Here is a 15,193-nt window from a genome sequence, read left to right on the forward strand (position 1 = left end):
TATGATATTCTCCAGGCCCATCCATGTTGCTGCAGATAGCAATAGTTCATTCTTTTTTTATGGCTGAGTAATATTTCATTGTACATATATGTGTATGTATGTGTACACGCTGTATCTTTTAACTGAAGTATAGTTGGTGTACAATATTATATAAGCTACAGGTATACAATATAGTTATTTGCAAGTTTTAAAAGTTTACTCCATTTAATAGCAGTTAATTAATTATTTTGATTGTGTTGGGTCTTAGTTGCTAAACTGGGCTTCCCCTAGTTGCCAAGCAACTAAGGGTCTGCTGTCTGGTTGCAGCATGTTGGCTTCTCATTGCCATGGCTTATCTTGTTGCAGAGCACAGACTTTAGGGTGTTTGGGCTCAGTAGTTGTGATAAATGAGCTTAGTTGCCCCACAGCATGTGGAAATCTTCCAGGACCAAGGATCAAACCCGTGTCCCCTGCATTGGTAGGTGGATTCTTTACCACTGGACCACCAGGGGAGTCCAAATTTTGACCATTTTGTTTTGTGTTTTTCAGGTATATACCCAGGAGTGGAATTGCTGGGTCATACGGTAGTTTTGTTTTTAGTTTTGTTTTTTAGTTTTGTGGCTACACCAATTTATAGTCCCACCAGTGGTGTGCAAGGTTCCCCTTTTCTTTACACCCTTGCCAGCGTTTATTTGTGTTCTTTTTATGACAGCCATTCTGAGAGGTGTGACATGATAACTCCTTGTGGTTTAGACTTTGCATTTCTCTAATAGCTAGTAATGTTGATCATTTTTTCATGTGCCTGTTGGCCATCTGTGTGTCTTTGGAGAAATGTTTATTTCAGTCTTCTGCCCATTTTTTGATTCCATTATTTGGGGATTTTTTGATGGTGAGTTATATGAGACGTTTGTAATATTTTGGATTATTAAACCTTTGTTGGTTGCATCATTTGCAAATATTTTCTGCCATTCCTTTAGGTTGCTTTTTTTTTCCTTTTTTGATGCTTTCTTTTGCTGTGCAAAAGCCTTCACCTTTGATTAAGTCCCATTTGTTTATTTTTGCTTTTATTTCTTTTGCCTTGGAAGACTGATCTAAGAAAACATTGCTCTGATATATGTCCAAGTATTTTTGCCTGTGTTCTCTTCTATGAGTTTTATGGCTTGATGTGTTATATTTAGGTCTTTAAACCATTTTTATTTTGTGTATGGTGTGAGGGAGTGTTTCTCATTTCATTGTAGCTGTCCAGCTTTTCCAGTACCACTGTTGAAGGGTGTCTTTTCTCCGTTTCATATTCTCGCCTCCTTTGTCATTAATTGACTATAGATGAGTAGGTTTATTTCTGTCCTTTGCCCATTTTTTAATTGGGCTATTTCTCTTGTTATTGAGTAGTAAGTATTCTTTATGTATCCTGAGCACAAGTCTTTTGTCAGATATATCATTGGCAAAATGTTTTCTCTCATTCTCTGAGTTGTCTTTTCACTTGGTGGTGTCTCAGAAGTTTTTTAATTTGATGAAGTCCAATTTACTTGCTTTATCTTTTGTTGCTTGTCCTTTAGCAGTCATATCTAAGCAACCATGGTGTAATCCAGAAAAATTTACACCTGTTTTCTTCTAAGACTTTTGTTTTAGCTGTTATGTATAAGGTCTGATTCATTTTTAGTTAATGGATTTTAGATAGGGGTCTAACTTCATTCTTTTGGATGTGGATATCCAGTTTTCCCAACACCATTTCTTGAAAAGATTATTCTTTCTCTATTGAATAACCTTGAAACCCTTGTTTAAAATCAGTTGACCATAACTAAGGATTTATTTCTGGACTCTGGTTTCTGTTTCATTGGTCTGTATCTATCCTCATGCTGTTAACTACACTGTCTTTGACTATTGGCAGTTGTGTAATAAGTGGAAGTCAGAAAGTAGTCCTCCTCCAACATTGTTTTTCAGAAGTGTTTTAGCTATTCTGGATCCTTTTCATTTCCAAATAAATTGTAGCATCACCTGTGTCAATTTCTACAAAAAAGGTAGCTGGGACTTTGATAGGAATTACCAGCTGGGACTTTGATAGGAATTGCTGTTTACTCTAGATCAACATGGGGAGCCTTGCTATCTTAATACTAAATCTTTCGGTCCAGGAATATGAGAATTTTTCCATTTATTTAAGTCATCTTTAGTTTCTCTCGATGTTTTGTAGTTTTCTGTGTACGAATCTTGCACTTGTTTTTATTAAATTTATTCCTACATATTTTATTCTTTTTGATTATACTGGGAAAGGAAATGTTTTCTTAATTTTATTTTCAGGTTCATTACTAGTGTATAGAAATACAGAAATATAACTGATTCTTGTGTACTGATTTTGCATTGTTCAGCTTGGTTGAACTCATTTTTAGTTCTCTATTCATTTTTTTTAAACTTTAGGTTTTTTCTATATATAAGATTATGTTATCTGTGAATAGTTTTGCTTCTCATTTTCCAATCTGGGTGCCTTTCCCCTCCTTCGTGCTTAAAAGTTTTAATATAGTGTGGAATAAAAATGGCCAGAATAAACATCTTTGTCTTGTCCTAATCTTAGGATGAAATCATTTAGTCTTTGACTGTTATTATACTAGCTGTATTTTTTTTAATTTATTTATTTTTAACTGAAGGTAGTTGCTCTATAGTATTATTTTGGTTTCTGCTGAGCATCAACATGAGTCAGCCGTAGGTATACCTCTGTCCCCTCCATTTGGAATCTCCCTCCCCATCCCGCCCTTCTACGTTGTTGCAGAGACCTGGTTTGAGTTCCTTGAGTCGTGCAGCAAATTCCCACTGGCTGTCTGTTTTACATACGGTAATACGTGTTTACGTGTTACTGTCTCCATACAGTCCACCTTCTCTTTCCTCCTCCCCTCTCACCTGCCTTGTCCATAAGTCTGTTCTCTGTGTCTCTGTCAGCTATGAATGTTTCTTGGATCAGGGTGAGAAAGTTCCCTTCTATTCCCAGTTAAATTTTCATCATGAAAGGGTGTCTTGGGTTCTTAGAGGGTATGAGATAGTGCATGTAAAGTACCTGATAACTACTAGGGCTCTATCTAAAAAGAGGCTGTTTGGGAGATTGTTCAGTTGTGCACACTTTTTTTACATTTCTGTATTCTTCCAGGGAATATTTGATAAAAGAGTAGAATTGAGAATTTGTAAGAATGTTGTCCTTTTTTAAAATTGGAATTAGAAGACAAACACTTATCAAGTAGCCTGACATATACTTGCGGAGAAGGCGATGGCACCCCACTCCAGTACTCTTGCCTGGAAAATCCCGTGGACGGAGGAGCCTGGTAGGCTTAAGTCCATGAGGTCGTGAAGAGTCGGACACGACTGAGCTACTTCACTTTCACTTTCACTTTCATGCATTGGAGAAGGAAATGGCACCCCACTCCAGTGTTCTTGCCTGGAGAATCCCAGGGACGGCAGAGCCTGGTAGGCTGCCGTCTATGGGGTCACACAGAGTTGGACACGACTGAAGCGACTTAGCAGCAGCAGCAACATATACTTGAAGGAGTGCAAGTCCTCTTCAAAAAGAATACATACAGAAAGTATTTTAAACAGAAGACTTGTCTGGTATTTTTCACATATACAGAATTAACTCTGATTTGGGAATTAAAAGTGTTAATTAAACTTTGTAAAGTTTTTTCACTTGAAAATTCTAATTTAGCTTATTAGTTTTGGTATCCTTGGATACATTTTTTATAAGCTTAATATTAATACATTATATTTCATTAGCTTTTACATAGTCTTTTCAAGACGCTTACTCCTTGGAAGGAAAGTTATTACCAATCTAGATAGCGTATTCAAAAGCAGAGACATTACTTTGCCAACAAAGGTCCGTCTAGTCAAGGCTATGGTTTTTCCAGTGGTCATGTATGGATGTGAGAGTTGGACTGTGAAGAAGGCTGAGCGCCGAAGAATTGATGCTTTTGAACTGTGGTGTTGGAGAAGACTCTTGAGAGTCCCTTGGACTGCAAGGAGATCCAACCAGTCCATTCTGAAGGAGATCAACCCTGGGATTTCTTTGGAGAAAATGATGCTGAAGCTGAAACTCCAGTACTTTGGCCACCTCATGCGAAGAGCTGACTCATTGGAAAAGACTTTGAGGCTGGGAGGGATTGGGGGCAGGAGGAGAAGGGGACGACAGAGGATGAGATGGCTGGATGGCATCACTGACTCGATGGACGTTGAGTCTGGGTGAACTCCAGGAGTTGGTGATGGACAGGGAGGCCTGGCGTGCTGCGATGCATGAGGTCGCAAAGAGTCGGACACGACTGAGCGACTGAACTGAACTGAACTGAGTCTTTTCACATGCAATGTGATGACAGTTTGATTCTGTCTTCCTTTCTTTATTTATTAATAGGGAGTCTTCTATAAAGATATACGTTCCCTTACCTGTTTAGTTACACTAAGTTATAGTATGTATAGGGCTTCCCTGGTAGCTCAGCTGGTAAAGAATCTCCCTGCATTGTGGGAAACCTGGGTTCAAACCCTAGTTTGGGAAGATCCCTTGATGGAGGAAATGGCAACGCACTCCAGTCTTCTTGCCTGGAGAATCCAAGAGACAGAGGAGCCTAGTGGACTACAGTCCATGGGATTGCAGAGTCGGACATGACTAAGCATAGCACACAGTATGTATAATAAAGGCAAGATAAACATTTAATCCTTTCAGTTATTAGTTTTTAAATAATGGGTTGATTCCCAGCATCCTAGAAAGTAACCAGCCAGATTTTTAAATTTTTAATTGTAAATTTTTTAAATTTGCAATGAAGTCACAGATGTAAACATATTTAATGTTGTACATTTCATGCCATTGTGCTTATTGAGGCTTAGATTGGGCCATCTTTGACAGCTGTGAATCTGTTTAGGTTGGTTCCTGATGGCCTTTTTTTTATTTATTTAAGGAAAACCTAATAGATACACAATTTTATTTTTCCAGAATCACAGAAAATAATTCCCTTTTGAGTTTGTAAGAGCCTTGTGTTTCTGTTCCTAAAGACTTTATTATATTGACATGGCCCCAGTAGCCTTTGATAGCTTTTTAACTTTCTGAAGTTATAAGATGTTTGACTCATCTTGGGCATTTTCTACCTAAATCTTGAATTAGCCATTTCTCCAGGAAATGTGTGTGTGCCTTGGCTCATTGCGTTTGGGTTGGGCTAGAATTTTTTAGTTACTAGAACTAGGAAGTACATATATAATACAGACACACACATATATTTGTATTTATTTAATTCATGATGAAACAGTTTTATATTTCCAATTCAAATTCAGGACTGCTAGTTAAAATTCTGCACTATGTTTTACCTCTCCTTTCTCTATACCAAAAAATGTGGTTCTTAATGAGGTTAACATGATGATTCATTTGCTTTATCACATAATCATCACTTTAAGTGTCTCAAAATAATACCCTTACTAGTAACAACAATCGGAGAAGGCAATGGCACCCCACTCCAGTACTCTTGCCTGGAAAATCCCATGGATGGAGAAGCCTGGTAGGCTGCAGTCCATGAGGTTGCTAAGAGTTGGACATGACTAAGTGGCTTCACTTTCACTTTTCACTTTAATGCATTGGAGAAGGAAATGGCAACCCACTCCAGTGTTCTTGCCTGGAGAATCCCAGGGACGGCGGAGCCTGGTGGGCTGCCGGTCTATGGGGTCACACAGAGTCGGACACGACTGAAACGACTTAGCAGCAGCAGTAACAACAATATGATTATTTAAAACAATTTAAGCCTTTTTATTGTAGAATGTATAGTCAGGTGCGTGTGCATGCTCAGTTATGTCCATCTCATTATGTCCGCAGTGAGACAGACATAACAGCATGCACACGCACGTGACTCCTCTGTCAGTGTAGCCCACTCACCAGGCTCCTCTGTCCATGGAATTTTCTAGGCAAGAATACTGAAGTAGGTTGCAGTTTCCTCCTCTAAGGAATCTTCCTGACCCAGGGATTGAACCAGAGTCTCCAGAATGGGTAGGCGGATTGTTTACCACTGTGCCGACAGGGAAGCCAATTTTACTGTGTTTTCAAGTCATGTGGGATAGTTTTGAGTTGTTATGCTACTATCTCTACATTGATTTTTACTTGTGATGTTTAGGGATTGTTGGTGCTGCTGCTTTTTAAATTTTGTTTTATAAAACAGCTATATGATTCCAAAGTCAAATCTACATGTAGCAATATATTTAAAGAAATCTAACTCCTTATTATCCCTTATACTCTGTTCTTTTCCCTGCCTTCTCCTCGTATATAAGCTTAGAATTTAAAAAATAACAAACCCTTTCATTTAAAAATGTAAGTATTAAGTAAATTTGTGACTCCCCCTTTTAAAAAAGATAGATGGTGGTATTTATTACACACTTTTCTCCACCTGCCTTTTATACTTATTATTTTCTCGTGATCACTGCATGGCATTGTAGGAAATTCTCTCTCTTTGATATTTACAGCTGTGTAATACTCTATTGTATACATACCATAATTTAGCCCCCTCCTGATGGATATTTGGGTTATTTCTCATTATTTGCTATAATAAATAACATAATGGTAAGTAGCCTTGTGCACTAACATTTTATTTTTTGCTAGTGTTTCTGGATCAAAGGGTTAAATGCATGTATATACATATAAATATGTAACATTGCTGCTACTGCTAAGTCGCTTCAGTCATGTCCGACTCTGTGCAACCCCATAGACGGCAGCCCACCAGGCTCCCCTGTCCCTGGGATTCTCCAGGCAAGAACACTGTAGTGGGTTGCCATTTCCTTCTCCTGTAACGTTGCTAGATATTGCCAAATTTTCCTTCTGAAGATTGTACCATTTTATGTTCCCACTAGCAATGTTTGAGGGCGCCAGCAACCTCGCTAACAGAATATGTTGTCAAATTTAGTGTAGTTTTTAATCTACTTTTCCCTTATGAGTGAGATTGATCAACGTTTGTATTTTTAAGGACCATTTGAGTTTATTTTTCAATGAACAGTCCACTTACCCACTTTTGTAGCAAGTTATCCTTTTCTGGTGGGGTTTTTTTTTTTTTGGCCTCACTTTGAAGCATGTGGGATCCCAGTTGCCTGACCAGGGATTGAACCCATCCCCCCTGTAGTAGAAGCACAGAGCCCCAATCACTGGATCACCAGAGAAGTCCCATCCTTTTTCTTCTGTGTTTTTTTTTTTTTTAAATATATACGTTAGGGATATTAACTCTTCGTCTATTAAATAAGTTGCAGACGTCGTTCTCAGCTCTTTTCTTTTTGTATGATGCTGTGTTTTGGCCACACTCATGTTGTGGTGGTTTTTTTTGTTACACACTCAGAATTTTATTTGTGTAATACAAAATCTTTTCCTTTATTGCTTATGAATTTTGAGTCATGGTTAAAGACTTCCCCACACTTAGGCAGTAGAAGAATTCACTTGTGTTTTCTTCTAAACACTTGTATGCTTGGGCTCTTAAAATTGAGCAGTAAAGAAGCAACTCAGTTAAAAAGCGGGAAAAAGATCTGAACTGATACCTCACCAATGAAGAAATATAAAGGAGATGATAAACATGAAAAGATGCTGAACATCAAATATCATTTAAGGAATTGCAAACTATAACAATGAGATAACCACCATAAACTGTTAGAATGGCTAAAATCTAAAACACCAAATGCAAGGATATGGAACAACAGAAACTCATCTGTTACTAGTGAGAATACAAAATAGTACAGCTACTTTGGAACAGTTATGCAGTTTCCTAAAAAAGTAAACATAGTCTTAAGGAATTCCCTGGTGGTCTAGTGGTTAGGACTCAGAGCTCTCACTGCCTACAGCCTGGCTTCAATGCCTGGTCAGGGAATGAGGATCCCACAAGCTGTGCAGCCAAAAAAAAAAAAAGAAGTAAACATAGTCTTAACTATATGATCCAGCAGTATTTACCTAAAGTAAAATAAAAATACTTTATGTCCACACAGACACCTGCATGCAGATGTTTATAGCAGCCTTATTCACAATTGCCAAAAAGGTGGAAGAAACAAAGGTCTCCTTCAGTATATAAATGGATAAACAAACTGGTACTTCCATACAATAAAATATTATTCCGTGGGGGCTGAGGGGAAATGAGTTCTCAAGTCATGAAAAGACACAGAGGAAACAAAAAGAAGAAAAGACACAGAGGAACCTTAGATGAATATTAAGTGAAAGAAACCAGTCTGAAAAGCTTCTATACCTGACTCCAACTATATGCCTTTCTGAAAAAGGCAAAACTATAGGAGATAGTATAAAGATCAGTGGTTGCCAAGGATGGGGTTAGAGGGGAGAGAACAAATGGAGCATGGAACTTTTAGGGCAGTGGAACTCTTCTTTATGGCACTATGATGATAGATACATAACATTATGTATTTGACAAGACCCATAGAGTGTATGACAAAGAGTGAACCCTAATGTAAGCTGGGGGCTTTAGTTAATAATAATGCAGTTATAACACGTGCACAACACTGCAAGATGTTAGTAACAGGGAAGTGGGTGTCGTGAAGGGAGTATAGGAACTGTCCATTCATACTTTCTATACAGTTTTCCTGTAAACCTAAAGCTAAGAAATAGGGTCTACGAGGGTTTTTCTTTGTTTTTGTTTATTTTTTAACTTTCTTTTGCTCTTTGTTTTGAAATTCCTTTCTCAGTACAAAATTCTGTATGCAGTTAAGTCAGTTCCTCAACTCTCTTTTCTGTTCCATTTATCTTAAACATACTACTCAAAATTGTATCATGCAAACTCAGGGAGATAGTGAAGGACAGGGATGCCTGGTGTGCTACAGTTCATAGGGTCACAAACAGACATGACTGAGCGACTGAACAATAAGAGATAGTATATTTTAATCTGAAGAGGTGGTCTCTTTGTTGCTCTTTTTCAGGATTTTCACAGATTTTCTTGTTTACCTGTTTTTCCAAAAGAACTTTATAATCAGCTTCATAAAATTGAAATTTTATCAAATTTATAAATGAATTTGAGGGGATGTGATTAACATCTTTGTGTTGTTGAGTGTTGTTATTCAAGAACACAGTTACTGTCTTGTAAGCTTTTGGACAAACTGATTCAGTAGTTCTTGCTGGGCTTTTGTTTGTTTGTTACATCTTTATGTAACAATCACAGGCATTTGTGATCCAAGTTTATTCAGGTTTGGGGTGGTTTCTTCAGATTGAGCTGGCCAGCAGTGTTTGTTTATACATTCCTCTAAGTGTTTTCAGTAATAACATTTGTGTAATTGGCAGAGCAGTATAAATTCAGATTACTCTTGAGTGGAGGATTATCTGTACTGCAGATATTCTTTTAGAAGCAAATCTGTGAGTGTGTGTGTGCGCGTGCGTGCTGGGTCGTGTCCGACTCTTTGCAATCCCATGGACTATAGCCCTGCAGGCTCCTCTGTCCGTGGAATTTTTCAGGCAAGAATACTGAAGTAGATTGCCATTTCCTTCTCCAGGGGACCTTCCCCACCAAGGGATCAAACTTGCCTCCAGCATTGTAGGCGAATTCTTACTGCTGTGCCACTGGGGAAACCCTGCCTGTCTTTGAGGTGAATATTGGTAAAGATTAATTTTGTCAATTTTCTTTTGGGCCAGTTAACAGTCTTTTAATATATTTAGGAAATCTTAGTGGCCATTTATCTATATTATATTTTTTCTTAAAATGAATAGCAAAAAATAAGTAATAAAACTGAAGGTTTGATGTTAATGCTTCCAGTTGTATATGTGTATCTTTAAACTCTTATTTCATGAAAGTGTCAGTTTCTTGGAATAAATTTAGCAGAGAAAATGTTTTCATGCTAAGTATCTGGGGAATTTTTTTTTCAGTATGTATGCATGTGTATATGTATTAATGTTTATAAATTCCTGTTGGAGTTGAATGTTGTTGTTCAGTCCATATGTCATGTCCAGCTCTTTGCAGCCCCACAGGTTATAGCACAACAGGCTCCCCTGTCCTTCACCATCTCCCGGAGTTTACTTAAACTCATGTGCATTGAGTCACTGATGCTATCCATCCATCTCATCCTCTGCTGCCCCTTTCTCCTTTTGTCTTCATTCTTTCCCAGCATCAGAGTCTTTTCCAGTGAATCAGCAGTTTGCATCAGGTGTCAGTATTGGAGCTTCAGCTTCAGCATCAGTCCTTCCAGTGACTATTCAGGGTTGATTTCCTTTAGGATTGACTGGTTTGATCTCCTTGCTGTCCAAGGGACTCTGAAGGGTCTTCTCCAGCACCACAGTTCGAAACCATCAATTCTTCAGTGCTCAGCTTTCTTTATGGTCCAACTCTCATATCTGTACATGACTACTGGAAAAACCATATTTTTGCCTAGACGGACCTTTGTTGGTAAAGTGATGTCTCTGCTTTTTAATACACTGTCTAGGTTTGTAATAGGTTTCCTTCCATGGAGCAAAGGTATTTTAATTTCATGGCTATAATTACTGTCTGCAGTGGAGTTAAATCAAACCAAAAAATCCACCACACTCAATTAACCGTCCACTCTATCTGCATTGCCTCTACCCTAGTTTATACTTACATTTCAATATACTTTGAACTATTTCAGTGACTGTACCAATGCTCCTAGTTTCAAGTTTCTCTCCTCTTCAATTTAGCCTAATTCTTAGTTTTTCCAGAATCTTTCTAGCAAAGATTTGATCATGTCAACTCATTAAGATTTTTAATTTGCTTTGTATTGATTAAAGCAGCATGAAATCTTTCTTTACTTTTCATGATCTGACTCCTATTTCACTGTTTAACTCTATAATATTCATTCTACCCTTTATATTTCTATTCCAGTGATATTTTTTAGTTTCCTTAACATGACATTCTTTCTCATTCCTCTGTGCCTCCATGCATATTCCTCTATTGTCCTGAAACACCTCCTTCCACTAGTTTTCAGCTCAGAACTTTGATATCATCCTGAGTCCCCTGGAACACTTGGATTTGTTTACTACTGGTATATGGTCATTGTCATAATAATTTAATTATTTACAAGTCTTTTTACTCCACAAAGTTATTGGGAATCAGAACTGTGATTTCTTTATGGTGCTTGCCACATGATGTCAATTATTTGTTGAGTGAATTTAATAATTCACCAGAAATTTCACTTCCCAGAGGGGTTTTGTTGTAGTGGTGGGCTTCTCTAGCTGTGCTCAGTCTTATCTCCCAAGGCGTGTGGAATCTTAGTTCCTTGACTAGGAATCGAGCCTATGTCTTCTGCATTTGAAGGTGGATTCTTAACCACTGAATTAACCAAAGACTTAATCAGGGAAGTCCCAGTGCAGTTGTTCCTGATGTTTATCTTTGTTAAAGCGATTCCTGTGGCTTTAAGTATCCCTTTTTAAGGAGGAAGGGAAAAACAAAAAAAATCAATTTATTTGATTCCTAGAAAACAAACTGTAGTACTTCAGAACCTTTTAAGCAAGTTCAAATTCATCTCACAATATATTAAAAATGTGTTTTTCCCCCAGTTTTTCAAACATGGTAAAATACATAGAAAATTTACCATCTTAGCAATTTTTAAGTATACAATTTAGTAATAACAAACACATCTGTAATGTTGTGCGACCATTATCATTCATCTTCAAAACTCTTTTTATCTTGTGAAATTGAAATTACACCCATTAGACAATAACTCCCATTTCCCCCTTCCTCTAGCCCAGGGCAGCCACCAGTTTACTGTCTTTCTCTATGATTTAGAGTACTCCAAATACTTCATAGAAGTGGAATCATGTAGTATTTGTCTTTTTATGACTGGCTTGTTTTTTTCAGCATAATATTCTGAAAGTTCATCATTCTTGTAGGATATTGCAAAAGTTTCTTCTTTTTAAAGGCTGAATAATACTCCATTTTACGTATACATACATTGTGCTTATTTGCCTTATCTGTTAATGGACACTGGGTTATTTCCCATCTTAGCTTCCATGGACGGTGCTGCTGTGAACATGGGTGTACAGGTATCTCTTCAAGCCTGCGTTTATTTTAGGTATACACGCGGAAGTGGAATTGCTGTGTCATGTAGTAGGTCTGTTTTTGATTTATTGATGAGCTGCACATTGTTTTACACAGTTGCTGTAACATTTTACATTCCCACCAGTGGTGCACAGGGTTCTAGTTTCACCACATCCTGGCCAGCACTTTTCATTTCCTGTTTTTTCAATAGTATCCATATTAACAGGTGTTAAGTGGTACCTTATAGTTTTGATTTGCATTTCCCTAATGATTGGTGATGTTGAACATCTTTTCATGTGTTTGTTGGTTATTTGTGTATCTTCTTTGCCAAAATGTCTGGTCAAGTCCTTTGCCTAATCAAGTTGTGTTTTTGTTGTTGTTTTAAGAGTTCTCTATATTCTGAATGTTAATTCCTTATCAAATACATAATTTAAAAATATATTCTCCCATTCTGGGGTTGTCTTTTTACTCTGGATAGTGTCTTTTGTTGTACTAATTTTAAATATTGTCACAAAGTCCAGTTTGTCTCTTTTCTTTTATTGCCTTTGCCTTTGGTGTCACTTTGAAGAAATCATTCCTAGGACTTCCCTGGTGGTCCAGTGGTTAAGGCTCTGAACTTCCAAATCAGGGTCCACAGGGAAACTAAGATCCTTCATGCCATGCAGCCAATTTAAAGAAACGAAAGAAAAATCATTCCCAAATCCAGTGTCAGGAAGTTTTTAGCTTATGTTTTTTCCTAAGTGTTTTATAGCTTTAGGTTTTACTTTTGGGTCTTGGATCCATTTTGAGTTAATTTTTATATATGGTGTTAGGTGGGCTTCCCTGGTGGCTCAGATGGCAGAGAATCCGCCTGTAGTGTGGGATACCTGGATTCGATCCCAGGGGAAGATCCCCTGGAGGAGGGCATGGCAACCCGCTCCAGTATTCTTGCCTGGAGAGTCTCCATGGACAGAGGAGCCTGGTGGGTTACAGCCCATGGGTCATAAAGAGTAAGACATGACTAAGCACATGGTGTTAGGTAAATGAGAAGGAAAAGCAACTCCTCTGTGTTTCTCTTTTACTCGAAACAGATGTGTGGGGTTTTCCACACATCAAGCAGTTCTCCCAGATTCAATGTAGTTCTATTTGGACTCTGTCTACCTGAAGTTAGCATCAGATCCCACAAGTTAAGCGCTCAGCCCCACAAGACTGCCCTCACTTCCAGTGCCACCTGAACTTTTTACTGACCAGCTATAAATTGCGGTTCACATGACTCCCATTTGGGGTTTGATAATTTGCTAGAATGGTTCACAGACCTCAGGGATTCACTTTTGTTGATTGATTTATTAAAAAAGATATAATAAAGGATACAAGAATACATGTCTCAATTGATTTTAGTAGATAGCTATCATACAAAGTAGTTTCTAGAAATTGATAACAGAAATAAAACTGAAAATTTCATGAATTTACGTAAATAGCACACTTAACCAATGGATGAACAGAAATAAAATTGAAAATTTCATGAATTTATGTAAATAGCGCACTTAACCAATGGATGAAAGAAATAATCACAAGGGAAATTAGAAAATATGTAGAAATGAATGAGAATGAAAATACAGTGTGCCAAAACTTACAGGATGCAGCACACGATGCTTGGGGAGTGGTAGGGGGCATTTGTAGCTTTTAAACATGAATGTTAAAAAACACCAAAGATCTTCAATTTTAAAAAGTAATAATAAAAGGTCTTTCTGGCATTTCAGTGGTTAAGATTCCATGCTCCAGTGCATGGGGCACAGGTTTGATCCCTGATCAGGGAACTAAGATCCTGCATGCTGCCAAAATTCAAAATACAATGTAGTACAGTACAGTACAGTACCAGAAGATTTCAAATCAACAACCTAACTTTATAATTTAAGAAACTAGAGGAGAAAGAACAGACTAAACTCAGAGCTAGTGGAAGGAAGGAAATGTAAAGGAGAGAGCCTAGGTAAACAGTAGAGAGAATAGAAAAATAAGACTGAAAATCAGTGAAATCAAAAATTGGTCTTTTGAAATCAACAAAATTGACAAACTTTTTAGCTAGGTGGAATGAGGAAAAAACAAGATTCAAATTACTAAAACCAGAAAGGAAAATGGGGGAACTTCCCCAGTGGTTCAGAGGTTAGGGCTCTGCTCTTCCACTGAAGGGGTCATGCGTTCAGTCCCTGGTTGGGAAACTAGGGTCTGGCATGTCCCACGGCCAAAAGAAATGAAAATGGGGACGTTACCAATTCTGTTAAAAAAAAAAGTTCTGAAGTGAGTACTGTGAACAATTGAATGCCAACAAATTAGATAACCTAGATGAGATAGACAAATTCCAAGAAATACAAAACCTACCAAGGCTAAGTCACAAAGAAATAGAAAATCTGAATAGACCTGTAACTAGTAAGGAGATTGAATCCATAGTTAAAACTCTCCCAAAAAAAACCTTGGACCAGTAGCTTCACTGGTGAATTGTACCAAACATTTGAAGAACTGAAAAGGAGGGAACACATTCTAAGTCATTCTTTGAAGCCAGCATTAGCCTGATTCTCAAATACTACTAGAAGACTGCAGACCAGTATCCCTTATGAACATTAATGCAAAAATCCTCAAGCAAATACTACTAAACTGAATTCAACAGCATATTAAAGGGAGTATACACCATGACCAATGGGATATATCTCTGGAATGCATGAGTGGTTCAATATATGAAACAATCCACTTAATACTTCACATTAAAAAATGAAGGGGAAAAATCCACATGGTCATCTTAATTGATGTACAAATGTCTTTCTTGTCCTCATAAACTAAGGTTCATTATAACATTCTCACTTTTAATGTTTCCTTCATGTTTCTTAAAAATAATAGCTAAATTGAGCATTGTACACTTACTTTTTACAACCTAGTGAGTTAATGAGTATTTTTATTTACATTTTACCAGTAAAGAAACTGAAACTCAGAAAGATGTTAAAGGGCACCAAGCTAGTGAATGGTAGAGAAGGATTGTTGAAGACTCGAGTGTCTTCTAAATTTCCGACAAAGTTCCATCCCTTATTCCACCTACTCTTAATTGCTTGGATAAATATTGTGGGTTTGTTTAAGAAGCTACTGTGTGGGTATGGTTAGCTCTTGATTCACATGGAACATTAGTTTGACATCTCTCGATGGTCTATACCTGTGGTTCACAAACAGTTCTGTAGGAAAATTCTTCAAATGGATATTAGTTTGAGTTCTTTAAAAAAAAAAAACAAAAAAAAAAA

General features: G+C 37.4%; 1 protein-coding gene across 3 annotated transcripts in view; it reads left to right on the forward strand.

The window, feature by feature from the left end:
* Window positions 1–15,193, forward strand: part of FAF2 (Fas associated factor family member 2) — a 71,474-nt gene that overhangs the window by 13,930 nt on the left and 42,351 nt on the right. Inside the window, exon 2 of one of the 3 annotated variants that reach the window (XM_086410824.1) lies at window positions 9,442–9,534. The exons of the other annotated variants lie outside the window; for them this stretch is intronic. The gene's annotated coding sequence lies outside the window, so the exon portion shown is untranslated. The remainder of the gene's footprint in view (window positions 1–9,441; window positions 9,535–15,193) is intronic. 3 annotated transcript variants of the gene reach the window in all.

The sequence above is a fragment of the Bos grunniens genome, chromosome 7 (assembly GCF_055505025.1).
Source record: "Bos grunniens cultivar Pamir isolate PY7600 chromosome 7, Bosgru_T2T1.0, whole genome shotgun sequence".
NCBI classification, from domain to species: domain Eukaryota; kingdom Metazoa; phylum Chordata; class Mammalia; order Artiodactyla; family Bovidae; genus Bos; species Bos grunniens.